The sequence below is a fragment of the Camelina sativa genome, chromosome 13, assembly GCF_000633955.1.
Source record: "Camelina sativa cultivar DH55 chromosome 13, Cs, whole genome shotgun sequence".
NCBI lineage: Eukaryota > Viridiplantae > Streptophyta > Magnoliopsida > Brassicales > Brassicaceae > Camelina > Camelina sativa.
The window spans coordinates 9,792,435-9,807,991 of NC_025697.1; the positions used below are offsets into that span (position 1 = coordinate 9,792,435).

The 15,557-nt window shown below is 37.6% G+C and overlaps 2 long non-coding RNA genes and 1 pseudogene across 2 annotated transcripts; 2 read left to right on the top strand and 1 right to left on the bottom strand.

The window, feature by feature from the left end:
• LOC104736227 lies at positions 1,214 to 2,846 on the bottom strand. The gene is made up of 5 exons (XR_002034849.1): positions 2,663 to 2,846; positions 2,288 to 2,555; positions 1,894 to 2,183; positions 1,743 to 1,827; positions 1,214 to 1,661 (listed from the first exon to the last, which is right to left on the bottom strand). It is a non-coding gene; the product is annotated as an uncharacterized LOC104736227 (long non-coding RNA).
• Positions 3,580 to 11,498, top strand: LOC104738090 (annotated as a pseudogene).
• Positions 11,955 to 14,232, top strand: LOC104736228. The gene is made up of 7 exons (XR_759552.1): positions 11,955 to 12,126; positions 13,017 to 13,116; positions 13,218 to 13,284; positions 13,365 to 13,406; positions 13,484 to 13,631; positions 13,719 to 13,914; positions 14,005 to 14,232. It is a non-coding gene; the product is annotated as an uncharacterized LOC104736228 (long non-coding RNA).

A 15,557-nucleotide genomic window follows, 5' to 3' on the forward strand; every position in this document is an offset into this window, starting at 1 on the left:
ACCAGTCCCCCCATCGTGGACTGTAAACGAACCACATGAACGACCCAATCCCTTCTTCTCCACTCGCAGTCGCTTACCATTCGCAGAAAGTTCTTTGCCTCTTACCAGTGATACTTTGGGCTTTGACCCATTTAATTCCAAGGCCCTGTTACCACCCTTAATTTCTTGGAGCCCCTCTTTAAGTCCTTCTGGGCCTTGGGGATGCGTCAATTACAATTACATTAACCTAATTGATATAAAGATTAGTATATTTATTATCCAATTAAATAATAAAATTTGCATATACTCTTAACTACAATTTCTTTTATACACATTTTACTAACCCTCATATTTCAATTCTTGCATAATAATTATTTATTTAATTAATATTTTTTTAACTAACAATCTTCAAAATTACAAAAAAAATAATCCAAAAACAATATATATAAACTAAATCCGTGTGTAAATGACTACTAGTATAATATATGTATATATATCATATAATTTAATTTTTGATTGTGTTTGAAATATCATAACAAACTTTCTCATGAGCAATTAAAATATTAAAGAAGAAAAAAGAATTGGAATCAATCGGAAGTTATTCAAAATGATTGTAATTTGCAAATTTGGTAAACCATGCTCCCGTTCGTCTTTATAATTAACATCAAAACTAGGGACGGAACCGCGCTACAGTGCGGGGGAAAATTCTCATATTATTGTAGTGATATATTATCATGTGATTATATTATTTATGTTTCAATCAACATAATTTGTACCGCTGTTTGGAGATTTATCTAATGAATACATTTTTTCTTCCCGAGTACATTTGACCACAGCTTTGTAGTGTTTTGAATAATATTAATATACACATGAGTATTGAAGGTTAGGTACAATTTAAATGGAATAAAAAAGGAAAATGTACAATGAGACGGAATTTTAATACCATAAAAAATTAATAAACTTAATACGTGGTTGTCGAAACATGAACAGAAGAAAATATTATGCACATATTAAAAATCAATAGTGTATAGAGATACTAATATGTATTTATTCTTGTAGACATCATATACATGACCATAGTTTAGATATATGTTTTTAATTCATGACTTTTATTTATGTAATTGAAAATGTATTATAACTACTAAGTAAACTTGAGTGGTTTAATGTTTAATGGTGTTTGTATTAAATATTGGGCTTCGAAGATGTTTCTACTAATTGATCAGTTGGGCTTTGTTGGCCTTTTTCTTGTTAAAAATGTAAGGCCTTTCATTTTTTTTTTTTGTTTACTTATCTTCTTCCTTCTCTATGACGACAACAATTGTTGTCGGCAATTCCCGATTTCGTTCTATTGATCTGATTTCCAAATTTTAATTTGCGAGATTTTATTTTTGAATCATACCTTCTACTCAAATTAAGGACATCTAAAATTGAGAAGCTGTTTGGCGCTGTTCTTACAAAATCGGGATATGGGAGAAGAATCATTTAGTCGAATCGAATCTGTTGATGTCTATGGTGGGGTTCCTAAATCCGATATTTGGCGGATTCGGTTTTCAGCCATGAGTACTCTATACTGAGTAATTGTTCTTCTTTCAAAATATTTGTAAAATGCAGCCTTCAACACAGCTTTTTTCTCCTTAGGCACAACTTCTTTGATAGTCAAGGCAAGGCCATCTTTAGGCAGCCTATTTCACGAAATGTCAATATTAGGAAATCACAATGTCACGAATAATAACTTAATTTGTAGAAGAAGAACTATAACTTACTTTTCACGAAATTCGACAATCACAGGCAAGTCTGGATTTAGTTCCATTAGTGATATGGCATAAGCATTAAAAACAGATCTTTGACCTATTATAAAGAAGCAGTGTAAGTTTACTATTGTATTCTAGGAAGATACCGCGTTAAAATGATTACCTTTGAAAGAATTGATTTTAGCAAAACGTAACAGACAAATGACCATAGTCTCTCCATTGTTTTGGCAAGCAGCTAGAATTCTCTCAGCAAATTCATCCCAAAGAGTACATGATAGACGTACGTCGCTACATATAAAAAAATACAGCATGAATTTTCTTACAATATAAGTTGTTATAGTAGGATAAGAAATTACCGTATGTCTCTGAGTTCAAACTCAACTTTCTTCGTATCCTTCTCTTTGACTTGATGAATTCTCAGTTCACCGACATTAACGACTTGACCAACAACATCTGTAACATAGTAGTGGTTAAAGATGACATAGATATATGTATATATATATATATATCTAATAGTTTTTTGAGTATTTAATTTTCAAATTTCTAAGCATACTTACCAACCAAAATGTTCTCATTCAGTGTAGTGTCGTCCCTAATATCTCCAAAGTCTACCAGTTTCAGGAATATGTCATCAGATAACGACGCACATGGGAAGATAGAGCTCGTGTTGATCAAAGACATGCGATAAACATGGTTTGTAACCCTATATTTCCCCACTGATTTAGTCAATGAGAAAGTTTCAATGTTTACCCATTGTCCAGGGATAATCAGCCTCTGGAACTTCCCAAACTGTGGTTTCTTAATTGTTGCATGAATGAGAGTACCCTATTCAAACAAATGAAGGTATTACTATTGGACACAATACGCATTTATTGTAGACTACAATAGAGTTGTACGTAAATATAATAGAATAAAGGGTTTATGAAGCTTACAGAAATATCTGCTAAAACCATTTCGATTGTATCCCCAGAGAAGACTGTATTCTGCTTCCAAGAGTGAACGATTTTGACTTGTATTCTCCAACTTGTTTTGAATGGTCTGATTGACAGTAAATCTGTGGTAGCAGCGACGACAGCAGCCATCTTAGAAAAGTTGATAGAAGAGATGGCTAGAAAAGTTAAAAGATTTGCAGGTATGGATTGAACCTTTGCTTACTAAGATGGTATTTATAGAGATGGCTAGACGTATCTTAAGGTAGGGATTTTCTAGTGATATAAGTTCGAAAATATTCCGTGTTAGCCGATAATTAAGCAAAATCGTGTAGGATAATATTTTGGAGAATATTTTGTGGGTAACGAATGAATTTTAGTATATATTGTTTAGGAAATGTAGTAGGTGTATTGAGAAGCAGTTTAGTAAGATTTCCTTTTGTTGTTATGATTTTGATATCTGCATAATTAATTCATGAGATTGAGACGAATAATAGAATAATTTTCGGCTATGTTTGCGTGATAAGAATAATAGAATAATTTTCGGCTATGTTTGCGTGATAAGATGCTAATTTCTGATCTCATTTTTAATTTTCTGGTTGAGAGATATCATTAGGCATTAGCCAAAAAACCCGAAATAATTTTTGGGTTGCAATATACCAATAACCAAAATTCATAGAAAACGGATTAATGAGGCTTTAATGATCCGACTCTTGTATTTTGGGTTAATTGTGAAATTTTAACCCGACCCAATTAATTGTAAAGTCATATTTATCCTTAATCTACTTAATGTTCTGTTGTAGACGTATGGGCAATTTTGGTTGAAAGGGAAGTTGTACTTCTCTTTTAATATAATAGAGAAGATCATTATCTCCTCTCCTAACCAACACATCCAGGAAAAAAACATAACACAAATTAATGGCTTCCCAAACCATACCAGAAGTAGTGATCGGATATCCAATGCCACATTCCTCAACCACTCCTCCTCCTTCTCCTCCTCGTGGATGGTGGTCACGACCAATATCGACTTATCCGGCACCGAATGATCGTAACCCCACTCTCAAGGAATTTATGGCATATGGTACACCCTTTTGCAGCACCGTATTCACCTACATCGCCATAGTAATACTTATTCATCATCGCTTCGTCGAAAATGCTCACTGCCACACCAAATTCTCAATCCAATCCATCGCCGTCACTCCCTCCTCCTCCACTTGGCACGTTACTTTTCTCGTCCAAAACCCTAGCTCCTGGTATATATATATACACACGTAACACGTGCATTTTCTTTTTTCCCCTCCACAATTTTGTCATATTAATTAATATCTGATGCTCGGAGCAAGTGACTACTTCTGTCCTGACTATGGTTTTGCTTTTGCAGGTATTCTATCTTCAACGGAGGTGATGAAACTGCGGTGAGGCTTGGTCCGTTAAACGCTGCCGTTTTAAATACATCTCACGAACGTAAGTCTCCAAGTTACACGGCTTTCTCAGTTGATTTCGTTGCTGAGGGTAATACAAACGACGACGTCGTTTCCAAAGAATTATATATCAAATTAAGAGCGACGTATAAGGTTCCAATACTTGAATTCTTCAATCACGCTGGACATGTTGAAATAAGGTGTCATAACCTGACCCGAAGCCATGAGAACGTTGAGAAGATTCATTGTCACTCATCTTACAAGAAACTGAAGACTTTGGGTAAATGAAATGGTTTTAATGATCTTCACAACTCCTTGCTGAAGAACATTGTTGCCTTTCATCATATTCTTGCTTTTCCTTTTCTTTTGTTATATTTTAACGTTTAAACTTATTATTCTATTTAGATGTTTTTTTCCTCTTATATTTAAACGTTTAAACTATTATAACATAGTACTTTATAAGTTCCGAAAAATAGTGAGAACATTTCGTAAGTAGTTTCGATTCCAGCCTTAAAAATAAAATTACTCTTTGATTGTTTCTAGATTAAAGTGGTTTTTACAATTTTTTTGTTTTTTTTTTTTTTGGTACAAACTTTTAGAAAATAAAAATTAATATAAAATCAAAAAAATGTCTAGTAACCATGAGTATAGTTTCCCAAAAAAATAGGAAAACTAATGATTTTGTAGCTTTTAACAATTTCCAAAGAAAAACCAATATCCCAGTATTTTGGTTCCTGATCAATTCTATACCGACGCGTTTTTTGTTTGTTTGTTTATATATTGTTATTATTGTAAGAAAACAATATCATTCTAGATATGTCAAGTGTATATTTGTAATTAACTACTATCGACCTCCTCTCCAAGGTCTCTAACCCCTTTTCCAAGGTCTCTAAGTGTATAAGTATCTTCACGATTGTTCATAATAAAATATCACATTCAGTATACATTTTCTATATGGTATCAGAGCAATAACGATACCTATACCTAATTTTCTTTTTCTCAGCCGCTGTTCTCAAATTTTATTTTTCATCCTCTCCTACACTCTCCTATCATGTCGTCCACAAACACCAATGATTCTCTCCCCGAGGTCACACCCACCACCGAAGTTGTGCCTCTCACAACTCCCTCTCTGCTCAACATCAACATGACTAATGTCACAAAGCTCTCCTCCACCAACTACCTCATGTGGAGCCGCCAAGTCCATGCGTTGCTTGACGGATACGATCTTGTCTAGTACCTTGATGGATCTGTTGCTCCCCCGAAACCCATGGTGACCATTGCCGGTGTCACCTCTGTCAACCCCAAACACACCACCTGGAAGCGGCAAGACAAGCTGCTTTACAGTGCCCTCCTTGGTGCCATCTCTCTCACTATTCAACCGATCCTATCTCGTGCCACCACCGCTGCTGAAGTATGGTCCACTTTAGCCTCCACCTACGCCAGTCCAAGCAGAGGTCACATCCGTCAACTGAAACACCAAATTGAGAATTGGAAGAAAGGCACTCGATCCATTGATGAGTATGTCCAAGGGCTGACCATCAGATTTGATCAGCTTGCTCTCCTTGGCAAGCCGGAAGATCATGATGACCAGATCGAGTGCATTCTCAAAGGCCTACCTGATGAATGCAAACCCATCGTTGATCAAACTGAAGGACGTGAGGTCTCGCCAACCATCACCGAGCTGCACGAGAAACTTCTAAATCATGAGGTGAAGCTCTCGACTGTCTCCCAAGCAACCTCCTTTTCCATCACAGCTAACTACACCAACAACCGCAGCCGTAACAACTCCAAACCCAACTCGCAGCGTCAATCCTCTCCCAACTTGGGCTGGTCCAACAACCAATCATCTGGTCAAAACCACTCCAACAGACCGTATCTTGGTCGTTGCCAGATCTGTGGCACACAAAGTCACTCCGCGCGGCGTTGTCCCCAATATCAGTCTTCTTCTCAGCCTCCTCTGCTGCCCACTCCGCCTACACAGTGGCTCCCTCGAGCGAACCTTGCTCATGGATCGTCATCCACTCCTTGGGTCATGGACACAGGTGCAACGCATCATATCACCTCTGACTTAGCCAATCTCTCTCTCCACCACCCTTACAATGGTGGTGAAGAAGTTGTCATTGGTGACGGTACTGGTCTCCCAATCCTCAACACGGGTTCCCTCTCTACTCCCACCTCCTCTCGTCCTCTTACTCTTACTAATGTGCTTCATGTACCCAATATAAAGAAAAATCTGATCTCCGTCTATCGTCTCTATAATGACAATAACGTCACGGTTGAATTTTCTCCGGCTTGGTTTCAGGTGAAGGATCTAGGCTCGGGGGACCGATTACTCCGAGGACGAACCAGAGAAGAGCTCTACGAGTGGCCAATCCCTGAAGCTGCTGCCGCATCCTACTTTGCTACACCGACCGTCAAAGCATTTGTTTCTGATTGGCACTCGCGTCTCGGACATCCGTCCTTACCTATCCTAAAAACTGTTGTTTCCCATTTCTCTTTACCGCTTTCTGATTCTTTTACCCAAACTCTCTCATGTGTTGATTTCCTTTCAAATAAAAGTCACAAGCTTGCTTTTTCACAAACCTCTATCTCGTTTACTCGTCCACTTGAATATCTCTTCATGGACCTATGGACCTCTCCCATAGTCTCTTTCGATGGTTACAAACACTATCTCATAATCGTTGACCACTTTATTCGCTATTCTTGGTTTTACCCTCTAAAATTCAAATTCGATGTCAAACAAATATTCATCACCTTCAAATCCTTAGTCGAAAACCATTTTCAAACTCATATCGGCACTCTGTTTTCCGACAACGGCGGTGAGTTTATCGCTCTTCGTCCTTTTCTTGCCTCCTCTGGCATTACACACCTCACATCACCTCCACACACTCCTGAACACAATGGCTTGGCCGAGAGACATCATCGGCACATTATCGAGACTGGTCTGTCACTTCTCCACCATGCCAAAATTCTCAACACTTTCTGGACCTATGCCTTTGCCACCGCCGTTTACCTCATAAACCGCATGCCCACACCAGTTCTCCGACTCTCATCTCCCTTCCACCTTCTCTTTGGCACCGCGCCAAATTACTCCAAACTCAAAGTCTTCGGTTGCCTTTGCTTTCCTTAGCTTCGCCCATACAACTCTCACAAACTTGAGCCTCGTTCCAGTCCCTGCATCTTCTTAGGTTATTCCCTTACCCAAAGTGCCTTCCTTTGTTTTGACCCTTCAATCTCTCGTTTGTATATATCTCGACATGTTCGTTTTGTCGAAGACAAATTTCCATTCTCCGAGCTCTCGTTACCTCCAGAAACACCTGCTTCGACACGTTGGGTACCTCCAGCTGCAGTGATTCCACTCGTCGACTCGTCTCCAGCTCCTCCGCCGGACCCGAGTCTCGATTCGTCACCACCAACCGCACCGTCGCTTTCCCCATCAGTCTCGACACCACACTCCTCAACCAACGATCCAGACACATCTTCCCCTGATCCTGAGTCCACCTCTCCATCGACGTCTTCGTCGTCGGATTTTGGATCTCCATCTGCCTCGTCATCTCCATCATCTTCAAACCCGATAATCGATTCTGAAGCTTCCCAGGCCCAACAACACCAACCACACCACAATCAGTCCATCAGGCCCACAAATGCACAACCCATTCGGCCCACAGGCCCAACTTCATCTCCTCAAGCCCCACAGCCAATTCCACTTCCTGGATCGTCGTCTATCTCCACTCGCTCCAACACTCAACAAAATCCGGTCCCGGTTCCTCCGTCGCACTCCATGACTACACACTCTCAAAAAGGCATCGTCAAACCTAACAAGAAATATGCCTTTGCAATTGCTGTTGTCTCACCAAAACCCCATACCGTGATACAAGCTCTCGCCGACGACAACTGGCGCCCAGCAATGTCCGACGAGTTCAACTCTCAAATACGCTACTTCACCTGGTCTCTCATTCCCCGAGAGCCTGGCCAGAACATTGTCGGTACAAAATGGATCTTCCGGCTCAAATACCACCCCGACAGCTCTGTTAATCGTTACAAAGCTCGTCTCGTTGCAAAAGGCTGTAATCAACATCCCGGTATTCACTACCACGATACCTTCAGCCCGGTGATCAAGTCATCAACAATCCGCATCGTTCTACAGACCGTCGTCGCTTGTGACTGGCCAATTCAACAACTCGATGTCAATAACACATTTCTTCAAGGCACTTTGAGTGAAGAAGTCTACATTGAGTAGCCTCAAGGTTTTGTTGATCCTAATTATCCAAATCATGTATGTCGCCTTCACAAAGCACTCAATGGGCTCAAACAAGCTCCCCGTGCGTGGTACCAAGAACTAAGAACCTTCTTGTTGAGTGCTGGTTTCACCAATTCTTTGGCTGACGCCTCCTTATTTATTCTTCACCACGGTTCCAGCCGGATATACATTCGTGTCTATGTTGACGACATCCTCGTCACCGGGAACGACAAGGTCCTGCTTCAACAAACCCTCCAGTCACTTGCCACACGTTTCAGTATCAAGGATCCAGAAGACTTGCATTATTTCCTTGGTCTTGAAGCTCACCGCACCTCCGCCGGTCTTCACCTCACTCAACGCCGTTACATTCTTGATCTCCTCACACGTTGCAACATGCTCCATGCCAAACCGGTGGCGACACCAATGGCTTCCTCTCCAAAATTCACTCTTAGTTCTGGGAGTGTACTCAACGATCCCAAGGAGTATCGCTCAGTTGTCGGCAGTCTCCAATACCTAGCTTTCACTCGGCCTGACATATCATATGCTGTCAACCATCTATTCCAATTCATGCACAGGCCGACCACCGCTCACAGGCAAGCTGCCAAGCGACTACTTCGTTACTTGGCAAGCACGTCCACACACGGTCTCTTTTTCCATCGTCATAACACGGCCTCTACTCATGCTCACATTGTCTACATTGGGAAGAATCCCGTCTCATGGTCCTCCAAGAAGCAAAAAAGCATTGCTCGTTCATCCACTGAGGTGTGTCCAAGGCCCCTTCATCTTGTGGGGGGATGTAAGGAAACAATATCATTCTAGATATGTCAAGTGTATATTTGTAATTAACTACTATCGACCTCCTCTCCAAGGTCTCTAACCCCTTCTCCAAGGTCTCTAAGTGTATAAGTATCTTCACGATTGGTCATAGTAAAATATCACATTCCGTATACATTTTCTATAATTATTATCCAAAATTCAAAAATAAAACCAAATTCGAAAAATGAAGTACCAATAAAAACAAAAGGAAATTAGTTTAAAAACTACTAAACAGTTCCTTAGATTGAGCAAAAAAAAATAAAAAATAGAAGGAAATAATTTTCTTAGATTTGCTTTCTAATCAAAACAGTCGTCAAGTATTTGAAATATATGACAGATATATTAGATATAAAAAAAGAATTTAAGCTAGGCCAAAAAGTTAATTAATTTAGCTACTAAAACCCTATCTATAAAAGTTGTCATTTATTCGTCAGGAAGTGTTGTTAAACTTCCATAATGTCAAATTCTCAATGTACCTCTTGTGGCCTCTTTCACCAAGATGGCCAATGTCTCCTGCAAACTTCAACCACTGTTGTCGGCGAGCCCATCTATATTACGCCAGCTTATTGCTGTAGTTCGTACCTTAGTTACGTTTGTCTATCTTTATTCGCTATGATTTTCATCATTTTAGGTGAAACAAAAATTCTCCCCAAAGAAAGCTGTTATTGTTGGAACTGAATTTTCAGAAACATGTTTCAGAAAATTGCATGTTTTGGGACAGTGACTTTCTGGCGACTTTTCGGCCAAATGGCTGATCGGAATTGTCAGGTCAATAGTGCAATGGAAAGCTGGTAACGAGTACTACAAGATGGTATACTCATACGTCCAAAACGGAGTTGATTTGAATAAGAAATAAGAGTGTGAAGTAAGCTACTTGGGATGGTTTGGGAAATATCCCACATCGGAAACATGATTGATTTTTCACTCATATATATATAGTTTCACACTTTTCTAATTTCAAAAGTGTGTAGAAGGAATAGGGAAGGTTCCCACACGTGAGCCAAATTGGGCGGGCCGGGCACGGACGTGGGGCGGGCCGAGCATGGACGCGGGCTGGGCTGGACGTGGACGCGGGCCGTGGGCTTTTGAGTTTTTTGGAAAGTTTTAGACCCATTTAATTTTTTGGAAAGACTTGGTGTGAACTCCAAGCAACTTGGGCAGCACTCCGAGAATATTCAGTGAATATTTTCTTGAGACCTCCCTCCTTCCACTATATATAGAGGCACAACCTCTCATTATTTTTTACACACAAAAACTCTTTCCTCTGAAGATCTCTCTCCCCCTCTCCCTTGCTTAGTCCAAGTAAGTTCTTAGTTTAGTAGTCTCCGAGAATATTCAGTGAATATTTTCTTGAGACCTCCTTCCTTCCACTATATATAGAGGCACAACCTCACATTATTTTCACACACAAAAACACAAAAACTCCTTCCTCTGAAGATCTCTCTCTCCCTCTTCCTTGCTTAGTCCAAGTAAGTTCTTAGTTTAGTAGTCTCGAGAGTATAACGTAGATCTATTCGCTTGAGTTCTATTACTGGTGTGCTACCGTAATAGTTCGTGATCGGTTGTATTTTGGGATTCATAAATCGTGATTGTCCGAAAGCACTTACGACTGATTTATTGAATTAAGGAAAGAGATATCATATTTTGCCTCCGTGATTTATTTTATGCTTTATATTATGTTGTTGTAATTCGTTTCTGATTTCGTTAATTTAAATATAATTCACATCTTTTCTCAATTCGATTTTTGTGCTCCTAACAGTTACATGGAGCTTTTTGCCAATTCTGTCTTCGTCTCAAACTCAAACAAAAACGCAAACGTTTCTGGTGCTGATTGGAGGATCGGTTTCGTTGTGAGGAGTCCAATCACCGGCTGTAAGATCTATCTACTTTGAAGTCTCGTCTACTCTGTGGCAACCAAGTTATCTCCAGTACATCACCTACGATGTCAGATTTTTTTGGACCATATGTGGCTGGGGACAAAACAAATGTAGTTTTCGAGAATGTGGTGATGCCGGAAGTTACTGGCGACGTGATTTGGAATGTTAGGGTTGAGGTTTTGTCTGGAGTTAAAGCAGATGCTATATATGGACACGAGTTTTATTCGGTAGCTTGTCTTGATGTTCCGGTGAAATTCACGACGGCTATTTATAATAAATCTAAACACTCTACAAAAGCCCTAAAACAATTAAAAGGAACTTATCTAAATTATAATAAAAAGACTTATAAAATATTTGGAGTTATCCACATATTAGGCTACATCATAAAAGAAGATTGGATATGGAAGCACATTGAGATTTCTACGTCATCCTCTTTCATACAGTGTGAACTGTATCATTTCGATCAATATAAGCTAAGCCTCTAAGGAAGAAAAACACATAACTCTAGTCTCAAATGCTATATTTTATATCGTTATGAATTCGAGTACCCGGGAAAAATTATTAGCTCTGTTTTGAAGTCTTAGAGTCAATTTGTGTGTGTTTTGTGATTTAAATATTGTTTTCATCAGTTTTTAAACATTGTTCTTTTACATTATAAATTAACGATGAAGAAATGATGGAGTTTACTTTATGAGAGAAGACATTTGCAATAATATAACAAAATAAGAGGATTATAAGAAATCCAAATTTTTTATTTTTGTTTAAAAAAGAGCAGACCGAAAAACAAGAAGAATTCCTAATTCAGTATCTTATATAATAAGATAAGGTTTCTCTCAACTTTTTCTTAAAACATGACATCTGCCTTCCTATATATCTAACACGTGTATTCACCTTTTATTCGAAACCATACACTTTCCTTTTAGTTTTAGGCCCATCAAAAAGTAAACCCTTTCACTTCTCACCTTTTTCAATCTTCGCCATCGTTCTCTCACCTCTGATGTTTCTTCGCCGTTTCATTCCCCTTTATCAGCATAGGGAAAAAAACTCTCGCTCAGTCAAGAAGCTACACACATGGGTCGACGATGGGACCATAAATGTTGATCTCTCTAACAGGTTTGTTTCAAAATCCAATTGGGTCTCATCACTGTTTACGCTTCATTTCCATTAAATCTCCAATTCAGCATCGTCTCCGTTTTCCCCATTTGGTTTAATTTTAAAATCTCCTAAACTTATTTAAATTTGGTTTAATTTTAAAATCTCCTAAACTTATTTAAATTTGGTTTAATTATCCTCCACTAACATTCAATTCTAACCCATAAGATCCCTACCAGCGATTCCAATTGTATGTGACATTAATTTTTATTCATCTTCGTTTTCAAAAAGGTTTGAATCAAATTTTATTACAACTTTCCCAAATTTAGTTTAAGTATCCTCCACTACCATTAATTTCTTATCCCTAAGATTCCAACCAGCTATTACAATCGTATGTGTCATTAATTTGTATGCATCTTCGTGTTGAAAGAGTTTTGAATCAATATTCATTATTATTTTTTCAAACCAAAGTTAAGATCCGCACGACACACTATTTTGATTTTTACAATCGCAAATTTTAGTAAAATCACCCGATAAATTTGAAACAATTTTTTTTTTTTTTTTTTTTTTTTAAAAGCAACTAAGATCCGCAAAAAACACTGTTTTGATTTTTACAATCACAAATTTCAATATGATCCTCTCGATAAATTAGAATAATAGAAAATATTACTACCGTTGTGTTATTTGAATTACAGAATCCCATTAAAGCGTATCATGCGTTTCCCTTTTACGTTTTGATAACGTTGAAAAAAAACCAAACGCCTATGATTTTATGATCATTAACATTGGACTTTAATCCCTGATTTCTCTCCCTCTAACACTGCATTCCGTTGCCTTTTAAATACCAACATTACCATGTGTTACGAGCTTACTTAATCTAATCTTCCTTCCATCTTCACTGACAAACACAGGGAATCTCTTTTGGTTTCATCGGAAACAGATGTTGAATCTCCCATAAACGAAGCGGAGGAAGAAGAAAGCCACTTGCCCTTAGATGAACCCTAAACACATGTATGCAATTTCCTATTCTACACAATATAGGGACATACTACTCTCTTTATTTTTCTCTACTTGCCATGTATAATAGATGAATTCTGCTGGTTGCATCGCAGACAAAACAACTGTGGTTCAGGGCTCTACTACTTCTGCAAGACCAGTGAGAAATCGCCGCCCAAACAGGTTTTTGCCAAGTTTGCTTCTATTAACATGTCATCTGCTCCTTTTATTTTCCTAACCTCAAACATGTCGTCACTATTCAGGAAATATGAAGATGGCTTATCCAGAGATCAAACATTTGGCAGGTTCGTTATGAAGTAACTTGATTGTTTAACTTTAAAACTTGGTTTTTGCTTCCAATTCCCTGAACCTCCTCTCACAGGACATGTAACGAAAAAGCTGTCACCAAGGTACAAGGCACCACAGATGTTAAGGGGGGTGAATCAGTAATTTTATTATCTGATATTGAAGATGTAACCACCTTAAACAAAGAAGATGAAGTGAAAGAAGACAATGACCTGCCATCACAGGTTTTTTTTAAAATTAAATTTAGGAAAATAAACAGAAAAACTGTTGAACCAGGTTATGCTTTTAATTTTACAAGTATGTTTAAACAGACAAATACTGATGGCGAGGTTTCCGTACTACCTGCAAAAACAAGGAGAAAGCACCGAGCAACCAGGTGATTTGGAATTTGGTTGAAACACAATGTGAAACCCTTTCTTGCCTGTAATTTTAACTTTACACCAACATGAGACATGGAGCTGAAGATGGATTGCTCTCGGTACTCCCGAAGAAAGAAAACACCCCCAGGTTAATATTTTAAACAAATCAAATCATTGACCTAAAATAGTTAAAGGTTGGAAATAGTTAGTTAGCAAATATGTTTTCTTTGGGTGATAGGAAAACGACCGAAACAGTATCTCCAAAAGTTACAAGGACCCGACGTATTAGCGGATGCAAAAATCAAATCATCTCATCTGATTTTGAGGGGTACAACGAAGCAATACAACTGTTGGATTAAAATATTGTAACTTTATATAAACAAAGAAGTGTAAAACAAAATTTGTGAAAACTAACTCGTGCCCATATGGAAAATTGGAGATGCCACAAAGAAACACAATTGTTGAATTCAAACTTTGCAATTTTTGAGATCATTAACAAAAGGTGATATCATTAATAATATAATACTCAAAGAGCAAAAAATCTTTTGAAAGTTCATAAGAATCTGTACATATATAAACAAAAAAGTGTGAAAACTAACAGGGGCAAATATTGAAAGCTAGTGGTACGACGAAGTAACACAATTGTTGTCTCAAAACATTGCAACTTTATATAAATAAAGAGGTGTAAAACAAATAAGTGTGAAAACTAACGGGTGCCAACATAAAAAGCTGGGGTGTGACGAATAAACACAATTTTTGGATCGAAACTTTACAACTTTTGAGATCATTAACAAAGGGTGAGATCATTAATAATACTCAAAGAACAAAAACTCTTTTGAAAGTCCATAAAAATTTGTATATATATAAAAACAAAGAGTGTGAAAACAAAAAGGTGTGAAACAAAAATGTGTGAAAACTAACAAGTGCAAACATTGAAAGTTAGAGGTATGACGAAGAAACACAATTTTAGGATCAAACATTGCAATATAAATAAAGAGGTATAAAACAAAAAAGTTGGAAAATTAACGGGTGCCAACATAGAAAGATGTGGGTGTGATGAAGAAACACAATTGTTGGACCGAAAATTTTCAATTTTTGAGATCAATAACAAAGGGTGAGATCATTAATAATACTCAAAGAACAAATTTTTTTAAAATCTGTATATATACATAAAAACAAAGAGGTGTGAAAACATAGAGGTGTGAAACGAAAATGTGTAAAACTTAATAGGTGCGATTTATAAAAGATGGGGGTAAGACGAAGAAACACGAATATTGGAAAGAAAAATTTGCAACTACTGAGATTATTAATAATTTTAAACCGTTATATGAGATAATAGAAACAATCTCATACGCTAGATTAAAGTTGACCCCAAAAGTGAGTTTGCTATTATATATAGATGCTTATTATTATGTTTTTAAATAGTTCAACGGATGAGATTTTTACATTTATACCATTTTGTTAAAAAAAAAAAATAGGGTAAATAAGTCAATAATAGAACATATATAAAACTATACCATGTTTGTTAAAAAAATTCAGCTTATCCGTAGTTATAGCATCAATGCATGTCATCATGCCTCTCATATCTCGGTTTTGGTTTTTCCGGTTACCATCGCTGAGTGACCACGAGTCGGGTCGTACTCTGGGCGAAAAAGATGACGTTATTGATATTTTTGACTTTCTGGAGGGTACTATCCTGTAATAAACTTTATATGCTTGAATGTTATACTCTTTCCCAACTTAATTTTAAAAAGGAAAAAATTGTGACTGAACAAAAAAAAAAAAAAAAAA